A 26456-nucleotide genomic window follows, 5' to 3' on the forward strand; every position below is an offset into this window, starting at 1 on the left:
ACTACAGTGAAAGATATGTAAGCCATTATGGAAAAAAAAATTGTGTTTTTTAATCAGAAACTTTCTTTGACTTACATGTATTATTATTATATTAATTATATTATATGTTATGTTATGTCACTATATTATGTTATATTAGTTTACCTTATTAGGTTAATCAATTTTGTCCTTTAAATGAATTCTTACTTAAAAAAAAAAAAAAACAACTTTAGTTTGCCCTGAAGAAAAAAAAAATAAATAAAAGATAAAATAAGGCCTCCCAATTCTTACCACAGGCTGTGTTCTTTACACTGGCTGTATAGAAAGAGGAGGTACAGTAAAGGCACCCCATATACACCTCAACACAGGCCCCTTGCCAGGTATGTATTGTGAATTGGGGGACAAAAAAAAAAAAAAATAAAAAAAAATAAAAAAAAATATAAAAATAGGAAAGATAAAAATTATGATTATATCAATCAATGCAGAGAAAGTATTTGAAGTATTTTTTTTCAAGATAGTAACAGCTATCTATTAAAAATCCACAGTGAACATTATTGTTAATGGTACAAAACTGAAGTCAGGCCCTAGTTAAGGATTTCCACTATTTCCACTCTTTTCCAACTTAGTATTAGAACTCCTATCAATAGCAGTCAAGCAAGAGAAGGAAATCTATTTACAGATGACAAACTTTGAAGATTCTAGAACCCACTAAAAGCTCCTAGAAACAATAACCAATACAGCAAAATGGTCTGATACATAGTCAATAAAAAAAAAGTTGTATTTCATTATACTCTAAGGAGAAAAAAAATCAGAGTCTATCACATTTAAAATAGTGTCAAAATCCATCAAGTTCCTAAAAATCAACCTAGTAAAAGAAGTGGAGACCTATACCATGAAAACTTCAAAACACTTAAAAGAAATTGAAGAAGACCTAAGGAAATGCAAAAACATTCTATTCTCATGGATTAGAAGAATTGGTATTATCAAAATGACTTTTCTACTTACACTTCTCTATAGATTCAATGCTTCACATATCCAATTTCAGGCAACATCTCCAAGGACTTAGTCAAATTATAAACTTTGTGTGGAACCAAAAAGATCTAGGATAGTCAAACCCATATTGAAAACTGAGATACTGGGAGGCATCTCCTTACCTAATTGCAAGTTGAACTACAAAGACATAGTGTTCAAAACAGCTTGGAATTGAACAAAGACAAACTTTCAGACCAATGGGTCAGAAGTAAATATCCAATGAAAATTCCCAAATTTAGGATCAATTGAGAAAAGGTCAGGACTAAATAGCCAAGTCAGAATCAACAATGAAATTTTAAGTACCCAACTTTAACAACGAAAATTTAAAATGTGCCTATTACACTGAGATCAAGCAAATTGTGCTAGTTGATAAATTACTGAATCTTAAGTTTACATAAGGAGCAAAGTCCCTTAAGGGAAAAAAAAATCTTCCCTTTTCCTTAAACTTTATAATAAAAGGGAATCTCAAATTTCACACAATCACTATTTATATTGCTTTGTTGTTGTTGTTGTTGTTTTTGGTTTTGGGGTCACAGTCAGCAGTGCTCAGGGGTCACTCCTGTCTCTGCCCTCAGAAATTGCTCCTGGCAATCTTGAAGGACCATGTGGGATGCCAGGGATAGAACCTGGGATTTGTCCTGGATAGGCTGCATTCAAGGTAAACAGCCTACTGCTGTATTATTGCTCTGGCCCAGTATCTATATTGTTAAAATTAAAGACAAAAAAAAAAAAAAGATAAATATAGTCACTTGCAGACAGTGGGCCTCGAAATAAAATATTGTGATAAGTCTAAAACTCAGTCCATTGATCTTTATTATCAGAACACAAATAAGAATAGCATGATAAAAAAAGAATAACAAATAACAATGACATAGCAATGACAATAACAAATAAAAATAACCAATAAGAATGACATCACTGGCTTTTGGCATCAGAAAGGAAAGTAATCAATGCTTATAGTTTTTGTGAATAAACAAATGCTAATTGATGAAAACCTTTAAAAACACTTCCAAAAAAACATTAGTCTGTCCTCATATTCCTTTACTTTAACCTTGTCCTTTGTTTTATATAGGGACATTATATTCGATATCTAACTTTCTCTCATTTTCTTTCTTTCTTTCTTTTTCTTTCTTTCTTTCTTTCTTTCTTTCTTTCTTTCTTTCTTTCTTTCTTTCTTTCTTTCTTTCTTTCTTTCTTTCTTTCTTTCTTTCTTTCTTTCTTTCTTTCTTTCTTTCTTTCTTTCTTTCTTTCTTTCATTCTTTCTTTCTTTCTCTCTCTCTCTTCCTTCCTTCCTTCCTTCCTTCCTTCGTTCCATCCTTCCTTCCTTCCTTCCTTCCTTCCTTCCTTCCTTCCTTCCTTCCTTCCTTCCTTCCTTCGTTCCATCCTTCCTTCCTTCCTTCCTTCCTTCCTTCCTTCCTTCCTTCCTTCCTTCCTTCCTTCCTTCCTTCCTTCCTTCCTTCCTTCCTTCCTTTCTCTGTCTCTCTCTCTCTTTCTTTCTCTCTCTCTCTTTTTTCTCTATCTATAATACAGGTCTCCCAAGCACTGCACAAGAAGCCTACATAGGGGTCCCTTCTGTGGAACATGACTCCAATTTAACGTGCAACTCAAGGATGCAGTGCTGCTCTAGTGAATTGTCAGATGTGGTGTCAAGAATTACTGAGGACACCAAAGTAGTATAGAAGAATTCTGTGGCCACATACCTATATGAAAGCTTCTGGGCCTTCACTTAGATATACTGGGAATCATTTGTTGCCAAGGACTAAAATGGGGTTAATCACATACAAGGTAAGCACCATAACACCTGTTCTGAGTCTCTGGCTTGAAATTTGATATTGTGCCAAGAAATCTTTGCTCTTTGAATATAATTAAAAAAACAAACTCATAAAAATTTTTTCTCAAGAGAATGCAAGAAAAGAAAATGTCAAAATGTTTCTACCAGTGATTGGCAGATCTGGAACTAATACCCAATCTTTATTTATTTATTTATTTATTTGTTTGTTTGTTTGTTTGTTTGTTTTTGGGGCACACCCGGCGGTGCTCAGGGATTACTCCTGGCTGTCTGCTCAGAAATAGCTCCTGGCAGGCATGGGGGACCATATGGGACACCGGGATTCGAACCAACCACCTTTGGTCCTGGATCGGCTGCTTGCAAGGCAAATGCCGCTGTGCTATCTCTCCGGGCCCAAATACCCAATCTTTTATCTCACTCTAGGTTCTATTATAAACTTTTTAGATAAAAAATTCTTCTGAATTATAAAAATCCCCAAATAATAAAAATACCTTTAAATGATCTCTTATATAATAGTTCACCTTGTTCTTATCTCTTTTGCACATGTAAGACAATAGATGCCTGTCTGTATATAGGCTACATCCCTAATTTTCTATTCGCATTATCACAATCAATGGTTCTCTTTCTCTCCACCTCCCTCCTACTTTCCTTCCTTTTTTCAGAACCAATTGTTTTTTTATTTACGGGACATCCATAAAAAAATAAGTCTTCATTTTTTCATTCATCTTCCTCTTTAATAGCTCAATAGTACCTAAAAATTGAAACAGGTAATATATTTTATGTATGGAACATCTCATAAATTTTACTAATATCTCAATTATTATGAATAAATTATTATATTAATAAATTATCTGAAAATGATCTAGCAAAACCATGTCTTTGGGTTATTAGAAACAAAAATTCTTGATGAATTCAGTAAATTTGTCAAGTTTCTAGGTGGTATGGAGATTGGTAATGGGAAAAAGATAAAGAAAATTTAATCTTTTATCTTTTTAAACTTTTAAAGTTTATATGGCTAGGGAATTATGAATAATATGAAGTTTTATTACAATTTTTTATTTGAAGATATTCATGATATGAAAGTTACATAAACTTTATAAGAACATCATTTAGGAAATTTGAAAATTTTATATCTAGTTCTCAAAACCAAGATCTTAATTTTTATATACTCAAAGTGAGATAGAAATCTTTTATAAAGTCCAAGTATAAATATTTTAAATATCTTATCTTGGATAAATATCTACCTCAAAATATCATTTACATCAAAGATAACTGAACATAAAATAATTGCTATATTTATTATTTTGGAAAATAATGGTTTCATACATTGAAAACAAAACAGACAGAATGCTAATATAGAATAATTTATTCTTATTCATAAAACAATTTGACTATTGATAAGTGTTTGAACAGAGTAAGGCTAAGTCAATGTATATATATATATATATATAGTTATTTATAATATACATATGTAACACATACATGATAACTGAAGTAGGCTTCCAGATAAACAAAACAACCATAAATATAACAAGCTCGACAGAAGCAACAATAAGAACTGAATATGACAGTAGCCATTGCTATACAAGACTGAAGCATATAATTTACATCTTTGTGAAATTAAACATACAATAATAGCTTAGCTTCCAGGCAACAATACTATTAAATTTGCAGAAGTAGTTTATGACATCATCTGAAACCCCAGGATACACATTTGAAGCTGGCTATTATGGTTAGTGATCTATATTGCTGTTCTGGTTAGTTTTTCATTTAATTCATTGCAGGCTTCTATTAAAAAAAGATAAATAGCAGCAGTTGAGTACATTGTTTTTCTGCAAAAGCTAATAAGCCTCTGGCTGCAGTGATGTCACATTTTAGAATCAGTAATAATAGCTTGTATTTGAAAATCATTAGGAGGTCAGAGTTATATTGAAACATATAATAATTTGGGGATTTTTATGGTCAATGAATATAATTTGGGGGTGTTTTCTATATCATTATTCTTTTTGAAAATCTTTCTTAGCTAACTATGACTGCATAATGGTGAAATAACAATAAAATCCACTGCTTTTAGAAGTGGGCTTTTATTATTCAACAATAATCTCAAACAACTATAAGATCTCTGTAAAGATGAACTTGTGGTGAGAACGGTACACATTAAGCATGTAATTCATATGACTGATTAGTGGTTGCATAGATGTAAATTAAAATGTTTCTAATATTTTGCATGCAAATAAATTTCTCCAGTGAATGAGTATATAGTTCATTACATGATTTTTAATTGTCTGTTTTACAAAAACCTATGGTTTTCACATGATTTTTAATTGTCTGTTTTACAAAAACCTATGGTTTTCATCACTAGCACTATAGTATCAGTGTTGGATAGGATTTTTTTAAATATCCTGTGGTCAGTATTAAAAAAAATGTAGCATGTAAATCCCCTCATTTATCTGCCAAGCATATGAGAACACTGCAGGTTGAAAGTTCTAGGTTGGATAGAATAGAAGTCATTCAAGGTCATTAACTTTCTAATAAAAGATGGACTTATGGAAATTGTGTAAAAAAAGTTTAAGGAAAAATCGTCTACAATTAAGATAATGTCTCAGTGACTTTTGAAGATTGAGTAGGTTTCAAGTTTCAAATGTTCCCCTGACATCTGCCCTAAATATTCAGAATTTAATAGGTAGTAAATGGAAGGAATACTAGAAGTGAAATTCATGAGAGAAACTATTTTCTAGATTTGAGATAATATTGTAGAATATATTTTATATTAACGCTTTATATGTAAATTAGACAGGTAGATACAATCATTTGCCACTTGACTTTCAGAAGTGAAAAGGGTGAAATAAAATCACAATTTATCCTGAGCACTTTATTGAATTAAAACAGACTCCATCAACTATAGGCCTGAACTAAAGTGTAGAATCATTAAGAAGTTCAGAGTAAGGCTTCTGTTCCTAAATCTAAAGACTACTATAAAGGGAATTTATGGAAAGTCACGATTCAAACAGAGAAAGTATGTTTACTAATATTGTCTACTTTTTCTAGGAATGCAACTTCTTTCATCTCTTACATATGGGAAAAAGCAGTTTAGTAAAATTTCAGCTTGAAATGCCAATATGTACAATAGCACTTCTGGGAAAAAATATTGTCACTTGAATATTTATTTTTCTAAACTAGTCTCTATATCTAGTCTTACAACTTTTTTTTTTTCCTTGCAGTTTTCTTCTTTATTTCTCTTTAGAAGAATGATATGGAGAAACCTGTAAAAATGTTGCATAACTTTAATGGTCTGGGTCTAATGATATTGTGAAGTGTAGATATTAAATACTAGTTTAAAAGGTGATAAAGGAAAAAAACTGGGAATCTCAAGGAACATTAGAACAGATGTTTATGGGCGAAACGAGATGCTAGACAATACTTTATATAAATTCAGTAGCAGTCACTTTTACCTATTTTCCTTTCTTTAGGATAGACAGAGAGTACTGGGCTCATCAGGATATCTCTAAATAGTTACAACACAGCCCATATTGCAGGAGATTCTCAGAATCCATCGAATATATTACTTACTCTTTGGTGTATTTTTTTCACATTTCTCTTTGCATGAAGGATTTATTTTTTAATAGCCATCAGTACTGAGACTTATGTTTGCAAAAGCAAGTGAGTTGATTAATAGGTATTTTATACATCTGGTATTTTCTCATAAAAGACTGGAAAACTTATTTCAATTATCATACCACCAACAAGGATGCAATCTGTTCACAAGGCCTGTTTACGAGTGGCTGCTTTGGGTAATGACTGTTTTCTTAGCACGGGAAATGAAATATAATATTATTAAACAGAGATATGCAGAATGAGGTGTCAACTTATCCATCTTCCTGATGTTTATAGGCTTCATCTTTTAGAATGTTTATTTTATTTTATGGGACCACACATCAAAATATCTTCTATCTGAAAGGGTCTCATTTCTTTTCTTCTGATTTTAATGCTTTAGAATATTAACAATTTTAGACTTGTAAGCAATCAGCTAAGAAAACCTGTGGTAGGTACTTTATTAATCCTATTTCGATCAATGTTCCATAATGAGAGAGACAATAAAAGCGAACAATTTTTCTCTGCATGAGAAACAGAACTAGTCTGCAAGAAGGATAAATTACTTTCATTTTTAGAGAACACCTGAGATAGATAATATGAACTTGCAAGTAGTGGTTAGCTGAAGAAAGATTTCTGTGTGTGAACACACACTTGGGAAGTGTTTTGCAAGATAATAGAAATGAAAACAATATATCTCAATTCGAAGACCCTTAGTAAAATGTCTTGGGTAGTCTATTTGTACCTGTTTTAATAGTTGTTGTTGTTGTTTTGTTTTGTTATGTTTTGGGGCCACACCCGGTGACGCTCAGGGGTTGTTCCTGGCTATGCGCTCAGAAATAGCTCCTGGCTTGGGGAACCATACGGGATGCCAGTGATCAAACAGGTCAGCTGCATGCAAGGCAAACACCATACTGCTGCGACACAGCTCCGGGCCCCTGCTTTAATAGTTTTTATCCTAACTCTTTTTACAATCGTTCATTGTTTTCTTTGTAGATATGGGATTATTTATAGAAGAAAAAAGTTTAGATAGGACAAACTGTAGAACTTTACAAAAACTTTCCAAATGAAATGAGGGAAAGGAATTGAGTTAGTGAGTGACAAATTAAGGTAACTTGAAGCGTAACTTTTCTTTGATAATTTATTAGTACTCAAGTAAGGAATGGACCACGAATATAATTTTGCATAAAAAGTCCACTTAAGATGGCCTCTAGATCAGTGCTCTCTGGTGTAAATATGTCACAGTCATAATTATAAAAATAATTATAAAAATTTAGAGGTAATATTAGATACAGTAAAATAGTGTAGCAAATAAAATTACTCATTTATAAAATATACCACAAATAGTAAATTTAATGTGCTAACAAGTATTAAATGCTTACATTTATTTTTTTCATAACAAATACTTGACATATGGTATCCAATTTCTACCTATAACATATCTAAATTTGAGAGTCAGATATCAAGTATTAAGAGTCACATGTCATTATTAGTTAGCATCTTAAAAATACTCCTCTTTTGGATGCTCCACATCAGTCTGACTTGATGAAAGAAATGCATAGAATTCAGAATCTTTAAATATAAGAACCTGACAACCAACAACAGCTAAAGTGTGAAAAAGTTACACCAGGACCACAGAGAATGACTGGGTTGGACAGACAGGTATGCCTGGAGCCCCGGGGGGGGGGGTGGGGGGAGGGGGGTTGAGGCCTTCTTGTAATCAGGCCAAGGATTTTTTTCTGTTTTCCCCATATTTTTCTGGGCCTATGCAAACAACAGCGATTGCCACTGTCACACTTTTGCTATTTTTTCTTTAATCCTTATCCTTTAAAAGAAAAACAAAACAATTTACTGAACTTAAAAACAAATAACTGTACTAGAATGCCTGTGTGGAATACAGGCAGGGGATGGGAGGGGAGGCATTGGGAGAGGGGAATGTTACACTGGTGAAGGGGGGTGGTGTTCTGTTTATGACTGTAACCCAACTCTAATCTTGTTACTTAAATAAAAAATATTAAAAAAATAAATACTCCTCTTTATTGTTTCTAAAGAAAAACTTTTTAGTTGCCAGAACAACAATAAAAAAAGAGTAGGCAGGGTGTTTGCGTTGCAGGTGATCAACTTGGATCAGATCCTTGGCAACCCATATGGTTCCCTAAGAATCTCCATGAGTGATCAGAGCCAAGTGTAAGCTATGAGTACTACAGGTACTCAAAAGAAAAAAAAATAGTTAACAAGAAAAAGTATCTGTAAAATTCCCCTCAGTAAGATTTTCTCCTGGTTTTAGAAATCAATCAATTAATTGGTATTTTAAGAAAATTCAAAAAAATGGACTTTTGCAACAAGATATAGTATTTTATTTGCTTGTTTTAAATGCCATTTTTTTTCTTTCTGGACCATACTCATCTTTTCAGGACTTATTCTTGGCTCTGCACTTAGGAATCTTTCTTAGCAGGTTGAGCAGACCATATGGGATGAAGGGATCAAACTCAGGCTGTTCATTCACAAGGCATGTGATGTACCTTCTGTTTTATGACCCAGCCCCAAATGTCATATTTTATATAGAAAACTTTGTTACATAATAACATACAAAAATGCATGTACATTGAAAACTAGAATTGTTTAAGTAAATTTTTATTGAAAAATTTCTGATTCTGATACTGAAGGAATTTTCACCTAAAAATTACCCAGTATAGAGTTCTTAAATTTTTTTGACTCAAAATTTATAACCATTTATCCTTTCCTTAGAAACAAAAAATCAAATTAAAAATCTCACATATATAAGTAGAATTTTCAAGCAACTTTTTGTGTAAAAATCCTAATGATCAGGTTAAAAATAAATGCTTCCTCATGAATTATATATAAGGGAACAAAATTATGTTATCTATTTTGATAGGTAGATTTAGAATTTTACAGTACCAAGAAATCATTCTAATTATTATTAAAATTATATCTTTATTCATCACAAACCTTCATTCTATTATAAAGCTATAATTCATTTTAAGCTTTTGTTTTATTTGAGCTAAAATCAGCACTGTGCTCAGAGATCACTCCTGGTAAACTTGGGAGACAGTGCTCTGCCAGGGATTAAACCTGGGTCAACTGTGTGCAAAGCAAGTGCCCTACTCTCTGAACTATTGCATTGGGCCCCATTTTAAGGTTTTCTGTATCGGTATAGTGTGTGTTCAACTTCCAAGGGAAACTTCAAAGAAGTCACCCTTTCTCTTCCCCCCCTCCTTTTACTTCAATAGTACCACATTAATTTAGGTGACTTGGGGCTGGCGAGGTGGCACTAGAGGTAAGGTGTCTGCCTTGCAAGCACTAGCCAAGGAAGGATCGCAGTTCTATCCCCCGGCATCCCATATGGTCCCCCCAAGCCAGGGGCAATTTCTGAGCACTTAGCCAGGAGTAATCCCTGAGCATCAAATGGGTGTGGCCTGAAAAAAAAAACAAACAAAAAATGTAGGTGACTTATAGATAATAATGAATAAAAAATAGGTGACTGAAAATTTTGCTAAATATAAATAATCAATTACAATAATTTTAAGAGTTATGTTAATAGTACAATATAACCATTTTAAATCCATAATGGAGAATTCCATTTTCATGTAATACTTGAGAAGTCTTACTAAAGTTTTCTTTTTTTTTTTTTTTTTTTTGTGGTTTTTGGGTCACACCCGGCAGTGCTCAGGGGTTATTCCTGGCTTCACGCTCAGAAATTGCTCCTGGCAGACACGGGGGACCATATGGGACGCCGGGATTCGAACCGATGACCTCCTGCATGAAAGGCAAACACCTTACCTCCATGCTATCTCTCCGGCCCTTACTAAAGTTTTCTTTATAAAACTTTAACTTTATAAAAAGCATTAAACAATATATTCATTTTTTTAACTTTATAAAAGCATTAAACTATATATTCATTTTTGTTTGGCTTTTGGTTTTTGGGTCACACCCAGCAGTACTCAGGGGTTACTCCTGGCTCTGTCCTCAGAAATTGCTCCTGTCAGGCATGAGGGACCATATGGGATGCCAGGATATGAAACATTGTCCATTCTGAAATGGCTACGTGCAAGGCAAATGCCCTACCACTATTCTATCTCTCTGACCCCTAAACTAAAAGTCTGAAGATGACAAATAGTTTGCAACATTCACAAAACCAAAATCTCTGTGTGGCTGGAGTTGTGAACTAGAGGAAGTGAAGTACTCACAATAGAGAGTAAGAACAACCAGGTGAAGATGTTACCATAGGAATAATTTGACCTCAAGAGCAATGGAAGTTATTATTTTTTTTTGCAATGGAAGTTATAAAATTGATTTAGGCTTAGGGATAACATGAGCCCTTGTTTAAGATATAAAAATTTTATACTGTTATTCACTGCTATTCACTACATTAGAAGCATGAGAACGTAAAGTCAATTTTTAATTTTTTTTTTTTTTTGGTTTTTGGGTCACACCAGCAATGCTCAGGGGTTATTACTGGCTCTACGCTCAGAAATCGCCCCCAGCAGGCTCGGAGGACCATATGGGATGCCGGAATTCGAACCAGCGACCTTCCGCATGCAAGACAAACGCCTTACCGCTGTGCTATCTCTCCGGCCCCAATTTTTAATTCTTAACCAAGCACCTCGAAGTCCAGTAATTCTCAGAGTACATCATGTGATCGGCTTTAAAAAACTTTTTATAATAGATTTAAGGAGTATCATCTCTGAATTTAGTTTTCTTATCTTAAAAAAGAGACAAATTGTTAACAATCATAATTTTTATTTACTGAATATAGTGCAATTTTAACACATTTTTAATTTTACCAAATCTATTTAACTATTTTTCATGTCCAAAAATAATTATAAAAAAGGAAAATATTTTATTTCTTTATAGCTGAATATAAAATAAATATGTCTCATGTTTTAGTTAAATAGCAGTAAGTTAAAATAAACTTTTAAAGTATGGCACGAATTGAATTCATTAAATCTACTGGCTGTAGCAATTTAATTAAGAAAAAATACTAAGGTTCGGGGTTAAAAATGTATTGTACATTCTAAAACAGTCCCAATATTCCAAAATGTTCACTGTTCATGGACTACCTGTTATTAGTAACTGAGTACTAAGATTGTTTAATAAAATATAACTTAATTCTGGTAATAAAGCTTAACCAGAGTAGATGGATTAAAAATGTTTTCAAGGGGGCTAGAGAAATAGCAATGTGTGTAGGGATTTGCCTTGCACGTGGCTCACCCAGGAGCAACCCAGTACCCCATATGCATAAGTGAGGCAAGTAAGTTCAAGATGTGGAAGTCACAGGTGAGGTTGGATGGATCTTAGCAAGTAGAGCATTCACAAAGAATCATCCTCCAGCCACTGCTTGAGAGTAATTCAGTTTATTGTAGTTGGGAGAGAGATATTTAATATTAGGGGACAGTAAGGTGTGGACCTTGTGCCAGCCAATATGGTAGAATGTAAGAGGGGATTTTAATCACAGTGTATGCTTCTGTGTTTAGGGAAGATATATTAAGGGGGATAAGGAGACCAGGGTCTGTGTTCTGGATGTTAAAACAGGGTATGTGCTTAAGGTGATTTGCTACAATATGGTCCCCTGAGCCTGACAAGTATGGTACAGAGCCAGGGGACCATATGGGATACCGGGATTCGAACCACTGTCCTTCTGCATGCAAGGCAAATACCTTACCTCCATGCTATTTCTCCAGTCCAACTTATTAATTTCTAAGCTAGATGGAATCCTTGAATATAACTTGAGATTCATAATCTTAACTATATTAAAAATTATAAGATATTAGCATTATTAAAACAGCACTTTTCAATCCTAAAAACAACATTTTCTACAGAACTATTCACATAAATCCTTAGGTGGGAATTATCTATGTTTACATAACAAGATACATTCACTATTATATATTTATTAGATATTCACATTTGTGAGAATATGTCAAAATATTTTAAAATTTCTAAAATCTAAATTATTTAATTTAAGATAATAAAATAGAGACAGTAGGAAGACAATTACAGAATAAAATTTGTATTACAAAATGTGACATATAGGAATACACATTTATATTAATCTACATACATGTTTAAACATGTGTGAAAATGTAATATTTTCTGTTTTATATAATAATATAGTTAAGCACTGTGGTTACAGAAACGTTTGTGGATGGTTTCATTATTAGAATTTATACCATCCTTTGCCATTTTCCTGCCACTAATGTCCTGCATTTTCCTCCCACCACCTACCCCCCATGTGTCTCTGGGAAAAGCATTCACATCTCTTTCTCACTATCATTGTCATGGTTGTTGTCATTGTGTTTAGTGTACTCACTGCTCTTTAGGCAAGCTTTATATTATGGACTGGTCCTCTAGGCCCTTCCTTCTATTATATCATTACCATACTGTCTTTAATTTTTTTCATATCCAGCAAATGAGACTATTCTATCTCTGGTTCAATTTACTCAGCATAATAGTATCCATGTCCATCAATATAAAGGAAACTTCATAACTTCATTTTTCCTAATAGCTGCATAATATCCAATTGTGTAAATATACCACACTTTCTTTAGGCACTCATCTGTTGTTAGGCAAATGGTTTGTTTTATATCTGGCTAGTGTAAATAGTGCTGTGATGAACCTAGGAGTTTAGGGGGTATTTTTGTATTGTGTTATTTTGTCCCTACAGTATATCCCTAGGAATGGTATTCCTGGATCACATGGGAGCTCAATTTCCAGGTTTTTGAGAAATATCCATATTGTTTTCCAGAAAGGCTGGACTAGACAGCATTCCCACCAACGGCCAATGAGAGTTTCTTTCTCCTTTCATTCATACCAGCACTTGTTGTTCTTGTACTTTATAATGTGTGTCAGCCTCTGTGGTATGAGATGGTACCTAATTTTTGTTTTGACTTGCAAATTCCTGATGATTAGTTATGTGGAACATTTTTATGTGTGTATTTTTGACATTTATATTTTTTCTTGAGAAATGTTTTTTTTTTCGTTTTTACTCCTCATTTTTGATGAGGTTAGATTATATTGTTTTTGTTGAATTCTGTCAGTACTTGTACATCTTAGAGAATAGCCCTTATCAGATAGATTTGGGGTAAGTAGTTTTTCCTGTTGTATATCACTGTTTTTCTCACTGCCTCACTGTATTCTATTGCTCTTTTTTTTTTTTTTGAAGTGAAGAAGCTTCTTAGTTTTATGTTGTCCCATTTGTTTATCTTAACTTCTATTTGCTTGTTTCCTCTTTGAAGATGACTTTATTTTCAATATCATGGAGTGTTTAGCCTATGTTTTTTTCTATATACCTTATATTTTTAGTTATGATATCAAGGTTTTTAATCCATTTTGATTTGACCTTTTGCATGGTATTAACTAGATGTCTGAGTTTGCTTATTTGAATGTGGCTGACAAGTTGTCCCATCATAACTTGTTCAAGAGGCTTTCCTTGCTTCACTTTGTGTTTCTTGCCCCTTTATCAAAGATTAACTGACTCTATGCCTAAGGATTATTCTATGAATATCAAGTCTATTTCACTGAACTAAAGTTTTGTCTTTATTCCAATACCATGCTGTTTTAATGTCTATTGCTTGGCAATACAATTGAAAGCTGGAGAAAGTGATGGGGCAAATTCCTAAGGATTGCTTTATCTGTTCATGGCACTTATTGTTCCAAATGAATTGTAGGAGTGTTTTATCCACCTCTTTGAAGAATGTCATTAGTATCCTTAAAATAATTGCATTGAATCTTTAAAATGGTTGTGGAGTATTAACATATTAATGATATTAAATCTGCCAGCTCTTGAGCAGATTATATGCCTCCATTTCTTGTGTCCTATTATTTCTCTGGGCAGTGTTTTGCAGCAGTTTTCTTTGAATATGTCTTTCACCTCGTTACCAAGGTTAACTCCAAGCTACTTGCATTTCAGTAGCATTATTTTGAATGGGATTGTTTTTAAATGTTTATTTCTTTTCTTTCATTATTTGTAAATTAAAAGGCCTTGGACTTTTCCCTGTTAAGCAAGTGCAGCCAGCCACTTTGCTACACAAGTCCACTGTTTCTAGAAGCTTTTTGGTAGTATCTTTAGAACTGTCTGAATATAGTATCATGTCATCTACAAACAGTGAAAATTTTATTTCTGTCTTTCCAATCTGGTTGCCTTGGTATCTTTTTCTTACCTGATTATTAAGTAGGATTCATTCCTGAGATGCAAGGATGCATATCAATTCAATCAACATAATACACAATATAAAAATAAAAATAAAAATAATATGTTCATATCAAGAGAAGTAGAGAAGGAAGCTGGTGAGTGCCTGCATTCTGGGGCCGCGGAATCGCTCTGTCCTGCCCTGCCTTTGTTCACTCTGAGGACTTCGGGGAAAACTCCTATCTCTGTCTGCCTGAAACTGTGCTTCTGAACTTCCGAAGGTTTCCTCAGGGGCCTAGGGAGCGCACCCCCCAAAAAACTGCATTTTGAAGCTGGTTTCCTCAGGGGCCTAGGGAGCGCACCCCCAAAAAAACTGCATTTTGAAGCTGGTGAGTGCCTGCATTCTGGGGCCGCAGAATCGCTTTGCCCTGCCCTGCCTTTGTACACTCTGAGGACTTCGGGGAAAACTCCTATCTCTGTCTGCCTGAAACTGTGCTTCTGAACTTCCGAAGGTTTCCTCAGGGGCCTAGGGAGCGCACCCCCAAAAAAACTGCATTTTAAAGCTGGTGAATGCCTGCATTCTGGGGCCATGGAATCGCTCTGCCCTGCCCTGCCTTTGTTCACTCTGAGGACTTCGGGAAAACTCCTATCTCTGTCTGCCTGAAACTGTGCTTCTGAACTTCCGAAGGTTTCCTCAGGGGCCTAGGGAGTGCACCCCCCAAAAAACTGCATTTTAAAGCTGGTGAGTGCCTGCATTCTGGGGCCGCGGAATCGCTCTGCCCTGCCCTGCCTTTGTTCACTCTGAGGACTTCGGGGAAAACTCCTATCTCTGTCTGCCTGAAACTGTGCTTCTGAACTTCCGAAGGTTTCCTCAGGGGCCTAGGGAGTGCACCCCCAAAAAAACTGCATTTTGAAGCTGGTGAGCAGCTGCATTCTGGGGCTGCAGGATCGCTCTGCCCTGCCCTGCCTTTGTTCACTCTGAGGACTTGCAACTAGAGGCAGCAGAAGCGCTCAGCCGCTTCGCTTCCCTTTGCAGCCGCGAACTCTTCCTAATCAATGAACCCCACCACAACATGCAGGAAAAACCACACTACAAGCGTGACAATGGGGAAAACTCGCAGGCAAACACCATCCATAGAGAATGAAGATGAAAGCTCGGTTGATCTAATAAATTACAACCACCTGATTAACCTTTCAGATAAGGAGTTTAGAGTAGAAATATGGAATATGTTTGTAGACCTCAAAAAGAGCATAGATCGATCTGAAGAGAACACAAAAACAGAAATCAGAAAACTCCAAACTGAAATAACAGATCTGAAAAATACGGTTGCTCAACTGAAAACCACAATGGATAGCCTCGCCAACAGGGTATCAGCAGCTGAGGAGAGAATCGGAGTACTGGAAGATGAGATGCAGAAAAGTTCAACACAACAGAAGAAATTGGAAAAGAACATTAAGACAAACGAACAGGCAATGGAAAATGTACTCAAGGCATGCGAAGAGATGAAAATAGAAGTCTTTGATAAACTCAACAGAAACAACATAAGAATCATTGGAGTCCCAGAAACCCAGGAAGGAGATCTCCAAGAAGAATCAACTGTCAAAGACATCATCAAAGAGATACTCCCAGAGTTAAAGCCTACATGCAATCAAATACTGCATGCCCGAAGAATACCAGCTAAAAGAGACCCAAAGAAAAACACCCCAAGACACATCCTCGTTACAATGACAAATCCCATAGATAGGGATAGAATACTGAAAGCAGCAAGATCAAAAAGGGAAATTACATTCAAAGGAGCATCCCTAAGACTTACAGCAGACATGTCACAAGAAACTCTCAAGGCCAGAAGACAGTGGTTGGATATTGTGACAAGATTGAATGAAATGAATGCCTCCCCAAGAATACTGCACCCAGCCCGACTCACATTCAGGTTTGGAGGAAGAATACACAGCTTCACGGATAAACAACAGCTCAGAAACTTCACAGATGATAAACCAGCCTTAAAGGAAAAACTGACAGGTCTACTCTAAGACAAGAGAGACCAACAAACACAGCAAACTTATCTACAAAGATGACATTAAATCCTATGACAATCATCTCCCTCAATGTCAATGGACTAAATTCACCAATTAAAAGACACAGAGTGGCAAAATGGGTCAAAAAGATGAATCTAACCTTCTGCTGCCTACAAGAAACACATCTGAATAGTCAGAACAAACATAGACTCAAAATCAAAGGTTGGAAGAAAATTATCCAAGCAAACAACACCCTGAAAAAAGCTGGGGTGGCCATATTAATATCAGATGACACCAACTTTATACTCAGAAAAGTGGTAAGGGACAAAGATGGACACTATGTACTAATCAAGGGATATGTGCAACAGGAAGAAATCAGACTATTAAACATATATGCACCCAATGAGAGACCAGCAAATTATCTAATACAATTACTGACAAATCTGAAAGAAGAAATCAATAATAACACAATCATTGTGGGAGACTTCAACACAGCCCTATCAACACTTGATAGGTCAACCAGACTGAAACCCAACAAAAACATACTAGCCCTGAAAAGTGTTATGGAAGAAAGAGGACTAGTAGATATATACAGGACACTCCATCCCAGAAAACCTGGATACACATTCTTTTCCAATGTACATGGGTCATTCTCCAGAATAGACTACATGCTGACACATAAAACATACCTCCATAAAATCAAGAGGATAGAAATCTTGCAGGCTACCTTTGCTGACCACAAGGCTCTGAAATTAGATGTGAACTACAAAGCCACACAGAAGAAAAACTTTAACAATTGAAAATTAAACACCCTGCTACTGAACAACCAGTGGGTCCGAGATGAAATCAAAAAGGAAATCAAAACTTTCCTGGAAACAAATGATAATGAAGACACAAACTGCCAGAATCTATGGGACACAGCAAAAGCAGTCCTGAGAGGAAAATTTATAGCTCTACAAGCACACATCAGGAAGGAAGAAGGAGCATACCTGAATAACTTAATGGCGCAGCTTAAACAATTAGAAAATGACCAACAGAATGAACCAAAAATAGGGAGACAGAAGGAAATAATAAAGCTGAAAGCGGAACTCAATGAAGTGGAAAACCAAAAAGCAATCCGAAAGATCAACGAAAGCAGAAGCTGGTTCTTTGAAAAAATAAACAAGATTGATAGACCATTGGCAAAACTCACAAAGAAAGAGAGAGAGAAATCTGATAACCCGTATTAGAAATGAAAAGGGGGAGATCACAACAGAAATTGCAGAGATCCAAAGGATAATCAGAGGCTACTTTGAGAAACTTTATGCTACAAAACATGAGAACCTAGAAGAAATGGAAAAATTCTTGGACACTTATAACCTTCCACATTTAAGTAAGGAGGATGTAGCATATCTAAACACCCCCATCACTACTGAGGAAATTGAAAATGTAATCAAACATCTACCAAAAAAGAAAAGCCCAGGCCCAGATGGTTTTCCTAATGAATTTTTTCAAATCTTTCAAGAGGAGCTACTACCAATCCTAGCCAGACTCTTCCATGAAATTGAAAAAAAGGGAACTCTCCCAAACAGCTTTTATGAAGCCAACATTACCTTGATACCAAAACCAGACAGAGACGCTGCCAAAAAAGAAAATTACAGACCAATATCCCTGATGAATGCTGATGCAAAGATCTTCAACAAAATCCTGGCAAATAGGATCCAATGCATCATCAAGAAGATCATACACTACGACCAAGTAAGCTTCATCCCAGGAATGCAAGGATGGTTTAACATCCGTAAATCTATTAACATCATACACAACATCAACAACAAGAAAAATAAAAATCACATGATCATATCAATAGATGCAGAGAAAGCATTTGATAAGGTCCAACACCCATTCTTGATCAAAACTCTCAGCAAGATGGGAATGGAAGGAACCTTTCTCAATCTAGTTGAAGCCATCTACCACAAGCCAATGGCAAATATTATCCTCAATGGAGAAAAACTAAAAGCCTTTCCTCTAAATTCGGGTACAAGACAAGGCTGTCCTCTCTCACCACTCCTCTTCAATATAGTACTGGAAGTTCCTGCTATAGCGATCAGGCAAGAAAAAGATATCAAGGGAATTCAGATAGGAAAGGAAGAAGTCAAACTCTCATTGTTTGCAGATGACATGATACTCTACTTAGAAAACCCTAAAGACTCTACCAAAAAGCTTCTAGAAATAATAGATTCATATAGCAAGGTGGCAGGCTACAAAATCAACCTACAGAAATCAATGGCCTTTTTATACACCAATAATAATAGGGAAGAGATGGAAGTCAGGAAAGCAATCCCATTCACAATAGTGCCACACAAACTCAAATATCTTGGAGTCAACTTGACCAAAGACGTGAAGGACCTATACAAAGAAAACTATAAAGCCCTGCTCCAAGAAATAAGAGAGGACACATGGAAATGGAAACACTTACCCTGCTCATGGCTTGGCAGGATTAACATCATTAAAATGGCAATACTCCCCAAAGCATTATACAGATTTAATGCGATCCCCTTAAAAATACCCATGGCATTCTTCAAAGAAGTGGATCAAACACTTATGAAGTTCATCTGGAACAACAAACATCCTCGAATAGCTAAAGCACTCCTAGGGAAATGGAAAATGGGAGGCATTACTTTCCCCAACTTTAAACTGTACTACAAAGCAATAGTTATTAAAACAGCATGGTATTGGAATAAAGACAGACCCTCAGATCAGTGGAATAGGCTTGAGTTCTCAGAGAACATTCCCCAGGCATACAATTACCTAATTTTTGACAAAGGAGCAAGAAATCCTAAGTGGAGCAGAGAAAATCTCTTCAACAAGTGGTGCTGGCAGAACTGGTTAGTGACTTGCAAAAAAGCGAACATAGACCTCCAGTTAACATCATGTACGAAGGTAAAATCCAAATGGATTAAAGACCTTGATATCAGACCAGATACCATAAGGTATATAGAACAACGTGTCGGTAAAACACTCCATGACATTGAGACTAAAGGTATCTTCAAGGAGGAAACTGCACTTTCCAAACAAGTGGAAGCAGAGATTAACAGATGGGAATACATTAAACTGAAAAGCTTCTGCACCTCAAAAGAAATAGTGCCCAGGATACAAGAGTCACCCACTGAGTGGGAGAAACTATTTACCCAACATCCTTCAGATAAGGGGCTAATATCCAAAATATACAGGGCACTGACAGAACTTTACAAAAAAAAAAACATCTAATCCCATCAAAAAATGGGGAGAAGAAATGAACAGACACTTTGATAAAAAAGAAATACAAATGGCCAAAAGACACATGAAAAAATGCTCCTCGTCACTAATCATCAGAGAGATGCAAATCAAAACAACGATGAGATACCACCTCACACCACAGAGATTGGCGCACATCACAAAGAATGAGAACAATCAGTGCTGGCGGGGATGTGGAGAGAAAGGAACTCTTATCCACTGCTGGTGGGAATGCCCTCTAGTACAGCCTCTATGGAAAGCGATATGGAGGTTTCTTCAAAAACTGGAAATTGAGCTCCCATTCGACCCAGCTATTCCACTCCTAGGGATATACCCTAGGAGCACAAGAATACAATACAAAAACCCCTTCCTCACACCTACATTTATTGCAGCACTATTCACAATAGCCAGGCTCTGGAAAAAACCAAGATGCCCTTCAACAGACGAATGGCTAAAGAAACTGTGGTACATATACACAATGGAATATTATGCGCCGTCAGGAGAGATGAAGTCATGAAATTTTCCTATACATGGATGTACATGGAATCTATCATGCTCAGTGAAATAAGTCAGAGGGAGAGAGAGAGAGACGCAGAATAGTCTCACTCATCTATGGGTTTTAAGAAAAATAAAAGTCATTTTTGTAACAATCCTCAGAGACAATTAGAGGAGAGCTGGAACACCAGCTCACTCCATGAAGCTCACCACAAGAGTGGTGAGCACAGTTATAGAAATAACTACACTGAGAACTACCATAATCAAGTGAATGAATGAGGGAACTGGAAAGCCTGTCTGGAGTACAGGTGGGGGTGGGGTGGGATGGAGGGAGATTTGGGACTTTGGTGGCGGGAATGTTGCACTGGTGAAGAGGGGTGATCTTTATATGACTGAAACCTTATCACAATCATTTATGTAATCAAGATATTCAAATAAAGAGAAAAAAAAAGACTTGCTTTCCTTTTTCTGTAATGGATATTTTCTCATTCCAGTCTGTGTCTACAGCTTCTCAAGATGTGAGTGGCTGAAACCAATTCCTGTGCCATAGAGATCAAGTAGAATTCAGGCACAATCTAACAACTGCCTTGTGGGGTTGGTGAGAAGCTAGTATCCATACCATGTAGGCACTTTATCAGGCTTAGCCTAGACAAGATATTTTTCCCAAAGTTTGAAGTTGATTGAGCTACTGAAGATGGTACATAAACTTCTTCAAAAGGGAAAATACAAAGGGTACATATCTTAGATTGACAGAACTATTGGGTGAATCCTCAAGATAGGAGAATTGCCATAACATAAACAAATATACATTCCTTAGTCTCAGAAGTGAGTGATTTTCTAATGTGGAGACCACACCCTGAATATTCTTACAAATGTGGTTTGAGTTTTTTCCAAGTTGCTTCACCAGTGCTTTTTTTTTTCTTTCTTTTTTTTGCTATGATATGGCCAAGAAGAAGAGCATTAGACTTTTTATGTCTTTGGATCGAAGCCTGCTCTGGGGTCTGCTTGAGATTCTGCATCTGGTTGACGTTTTCATGTCATCAGGCTATTTTAGATTTTGTGGGTTAGCACTTCTTTACTAACACTTGGGTATTATTTCTCCCTAAAAATCTCATTATTAGGGACTCTCCCTGTCTATCTCCCTGTAAAAAATGAAATAAAAGCTATTTTACAGTTGAAAAAAAAAAAAGAGAAGTAGAGAAAACATTTATTAAGGTCCAAAACTTGTTTGTGAAAAAACTCTCGAAAAGATGAGAATGGAAAGAACTTTTCTTAATAAAGTCGAGGTCATTTACCACAAGCTCATGACAAATATTATACTCAATTGGTAAAAACAAACAAACAAACAAACAAAAAAAACTACAGCCTTTCCTCTAAAATCTGGCACAACTTAAGGCTTACCCCTTCCGCTACTACTAAATGTGTCTTAAGAATGATTGATAGTCACTTGCATTCCAGTAGAGACGCTATGAAACTAAAAAGATATTTGGAGGTACTGAAGAGAATAAAGCTTTTCTCCTGATCATATATGATTCATCCTAAAAGCTCATGTCAGTCTTCTCAGCTTCAGATTCCATAAGTCAACATAGATTCTCTTAAGAGTTTAGATTACCTTCTCTTGGCTCTCTTGTGAGCTTATCAGACAGAACAGTAGAATAGATTGTATCTCAAGGTAAGAGTTTTTTTCCCCCTAGGGAATGTCTTTCAACTTCATTGTCATTCCAAGATGAATCCTAACATGCAATTCAATGACCCATCTAATCACCTCTAAACTATGAATTAATGTATGTATTGGCTCGTGCCCCTACAAAAAATAACAAATTGCTTCTGACAACAGTGAATAAACACCTGTATATATCTATATGTGTGTACATGTCTATGTTATTGTAGTTTTAAAAAATCCTACTATACTAGAATGATTTCAGGTCAAAGAGTCTGAGCTATATATTGTATCTTGCTTTGTGCTACATGGGAAAAATTAAAAAAAAATGAGGAAAGAAATACCTCAATTGAATTTCTTATAACAAATACCTTGAGATAATAAAAGACATCAGCATAGACATAAAGAAAACCAAGTTACATTTCAGTTAATTGTCCTTGTCTAATTGTTCTTTGACCCTAACTAACATTTCAAGCCAAAACAAAATCCTGTAAGTGACACATTTTGGTCATTTTCGTAGTTTACTCGGGGCATTTACTTAAATATATTCTAGGATTTCTCTGACCATTATTCACATCAGTTATTTTAAGATCAGATGTCATTAAGGTGATGGTCTCCCCTTTTAAAAACATCTTTCATGGTGTGGGGGACCTGGATATTTTCTTTCAAAATTCCTACCTCTAATTTTACCAACTAAATAGAGAAAAATAATTCAAGCAATATTTAATCAGCATTGTTAAGAGATGAACATTTCACTTAAGCTACCATCTAACCCAATAATGTTTTTTTTAACTTACTAAACAAACTACAATCTAGTTCCATGCTGATTCGACATCTCTTTCTAAACACTTATATTTTCCATACTTTAAATGTATTTTTGTATTTTTGACATTGACTGAATTAAAATAAATAGTATATAAATTTTAACTTAATTAATATGTAATAATAACACAGATTTAAAATATTTTGTTTCTTGGGGCTGGCGAGGTGGCGCTAGAGGTAAGGTGTCTGCCTTGCAAACGCTAGCCAAAAAAGGACTGCAGTTCGATCCCCTGGTGTCCCATATGATTCCCCCAAGCCAAGGGCAATTTCTGAGTGCTTAGCCAGGAGTAACCCCTGAGCATCAAATGGGTATGGCCCGAAAACCAAAAAAAAAAAAAAAGAATATTTTGTTTCCAATTTATTCACTATTACTGTTTCTAAGAATGCTGACTTGTGATGACATTTTTTTTTTTGATTTGTTGGGCCACACCCGGTAATGCTCAGGGGTTACTCCTGGCTATGTGCTCAGAAGTTGCTCCTGGCTTGGGGGACCATATGGGACACCGGGGGATCGAACCGCAGTCCGTCCAAGGCTAGCGCAGGCAAGGCAGGCACCTTACCTTTAGCGCCACCGCCCGGCCCCTGTGATGACATTTTTATAGTTTTATATATGTCATGTTACTATCTGATATTAATAAAATTAAAATGTAAAGAGAAAGCCTGCATAAATTTTATATTAAAAACTTTTTGTTTTCCTTTTTTGGCTTTTAACTTTTGATTTACATATGGTGGTGCTTAAAACAGTCCAGGTTGTTCTCCTGAAGGAATATAAGGTCTTAGGAATAAGGATACCAGAAGAAAGAAAAGTGTTTTTCTCCTCTACTATTTCCACAACCTCTAAAATTCCTTATTTTCCCATTGAGATGCTAATATTAAGCATATATATTTAAATGCATAAATGAATATTACCGTGTAAGAGAAGTTAGTTCACAATGCAATATTTCTACAATAATTTTGTAACTTAAGTCTGGCTATCATTCTTCAATATTGTGAATTGTAGTTAGGAAGACAAAGAAAAATATTAAAAATTAAAATAAAAATGTTAAGATATTAAAGAGTACATCATAGTCTTATCATATTTACTTCTTAAATATGTAGTTACATATGTCTTGTACAAAATTATCCCTTAAAAGGATTTTAAACAACTCTGCTACTTTATTTATTATACACATCTCTCTGCAACCTTCCAGAAATAAAACTATACCTATAATAAACCATGAAAAATGATGGGTGGTAATGAAAGTTTCCCATCTGGAAAAGACCCTAGTCCAGATGGATTTGCTAATGAATTTTATAAAATGTTTAACCAACCTTTGAAGAATATTTCAGATATGTTTGATTACTTTAAATTACCAACAGTTTTGGAACTACTGCTGTGGGTTCGCAAACTAATCTTTATAAACTGCTAAAAAATGCTAAAATATAGAAATCTGTGTTTGTTAAGAAATAGCCGCTTTCAGAATTTCTAATAATAATACTAAATAAATACATTTATATTATATATTATTTTTATTTATATTATTTATTTATTTATATTATTTATAATAATATAATATTCTAAAGTTGAGGCCAATGATTAAGATTTTTCTACTTAGAAAAATTACACACATATGAGTATGCCCACAAGTTAGGGAAAAGTTCTTAAATTGAATTTATAAAATTAATTTGTGTTAACTATCAGTAAATTATGATTTTTAAATATTTATTATATGATATGTTACCAAAGATCATTCCATACTTTTCACAGTTTTCCACAGAATAATAATAAATAAACAATGTAAAGCAATAAGCACTAGACTATACTATTAGAGCACTCAAATAAAATACCGTGTCCTGAATTATTTATTTAGTTAATTTTCTATCATGACTAATGCCTTATGATTTTTAATATATAAAATTTATATTTAAGCACCATGATTACATGCATGATTGTAGTTGGGTTTCAGTCATAAACAGAACCCCCTCCTTCACCAGGAATGTTGCACTGGTGCCCTATAATTTTGTATCTACTACTTTTAATAAGGCTTTGGTGTCTAGCATCACAATTTGCTATTGTATCTATGTAGCTGACTTGTATTCTTAAAAATGCTAGAAAATTTACTACATGGTTCAATTTTTAATATCTTACCAAGAATAAAATATTCCTAGAGAGTTAACACAGAATAATCTGCTATTTCTAAACTCCTTTCAGAAAATTTATTTCATTAAAATTAGATACTCATGAGGATGTTCCAACAACTAACAAACAATAAAATAAGAATCAGATATAAAGCTTGTATTAAAAGGTGTGCAGTTAGTTTGCTGACAGATTTCTTTTTATTTTTCATTAGAACATGAGGTTAACAAAAATTGCACATATATGTTGTAAGGATCAACTAGCTACAAGGGTTGTCAGATGTACACATAATGTATTTTTCTAGCTATCATACATGCGTGCACATGAAGGGTAAATACTCTGATTAAAGAAAAATATTTACCAAATACTATACCCTGTTAGATAATCAATCTTTTTGTCGTCATTTGCTTTTACATCTCTGAATTATAAAAAAATCTAGTTTTCATTTAAAGAAAGCATAACAAAAAGTACATACTATCATTTTTATAAAGCAGACATATATCACACAGATGCTTACCAAGTAAATTAATATTTAATGGAGAAACTTAAATTGCAATGTTATCTTTAGGTTATGATAATTCGAGGCTCCATTTTCTTCAACTATTTTAATTCTGTGTGCATATAGTAATAGAAACAATTTATAGAACCCATAAATTTTATTTATCATTTTTAAGATAAATAGACATGCATAGTATCCTTTTTTAATCAGTGATTTGGAAAACATATAAACAATTTGAAAGATGTAATAAATACAAAAATATTTTTATTGGTTTTAAGTCAGTTTTCTTAATGGAACATTCAAAATAATGCCATTTACAAAAGAGGAAATAGTAGATGCAATTTTTCTTCTTTCAAGAAAATTTTTCAGTTTTTTGTTTTCAGGGGCTACACCCAGTGGTGCTCAGAGGTTACTCCTGGCTCTGCACTCAGAAATCACTCTTGGTAGACTCGGGGGACCAGAAACAAACTGAGTTGTCCTATGTTGGCTGTGTGCAAGGCAAACGCCCTACCGACATAGCAATGCTATCTCTCTGGCCCCTCAAGAAAAAACCTTTTTAACATTTTTATCAACATTGAAAATTCCCCTCTTTCCATTTGATAACTAGCCAATGCTATCTAAATCTAAAGTAATAATATTCAACCTGTGATGTACTCATGTTATAACTCATTGGACACATATCTAGGTAGTTGTACTTAAGTTAACTGAACTTAAAGCTGAACTTTAAGAACATAAATTATGTTGTGAAAGCATATAGCAAGATGATGTGAGGGACAAGACATCAAGGTCTTTTTGACAACGACTGGATTGTAAGTGGGTCTAATTAACTTAGAGAAATAATATATTGCCATTCCATTTATATGTTTAATTAAATGGAGTAGCTAAAATGATAATTCAAATGAAATGTAAACTAGTAAACTATTATGCATAAACAAATAAACAAAAAAGAACAGTCTTGGAACTAATAACTGGTTATATCAAGTTTGTAGGTTAAGTGTTTATGTATAAAAATCAATTGGTTTACTAGACAGCATCAGTAGAATTTTAAATAGAAAT

At 34.7% G+C, this 26456-nt stretch overlaps 1 protein-coding gene and 1 non-coding gene across 4 annotated transcripts in view; one reads left to right on the top strand and one right to left on the bottom strand.

Annotated features, from left to right (window-relative positions):
• Positions 1 to 26456, bottom strand: part of PTPRD (protein tyrosine phosphatase receptor type D) — a 1813832-nt gene that overhangs the window by 979948 nt on the left and 807428 nt on the right. The gene's annotated exons all lie outside the window — the stretch shown is intronic.
• Positions 254 to 386, top strand: LOC126031835 (small nucleolar RNA SNORA51). The gene has a single exon (XR_007503658.1). It is a non-coding gene; the product is annotated as a small nucleolar RNA SNORA51 (small nucleolar RNA).

The sequence above is a fragment of the Suncus etruscus genome, chromosome 1 (assembly GCF_024139225.1).
Source record: "Suncus etruscus isolate mSunEtr1 chromosome 1, mSunEtr1.pri.cur, whole genome shotgun sequence".
Classification (NCBI taxonomy): domain Eukaryota; kingdom Metazoa; phylum Chordata; class Mammalia; order Eulipotyphla; family Soricidae; genus Suncus; species Suncus etruscus.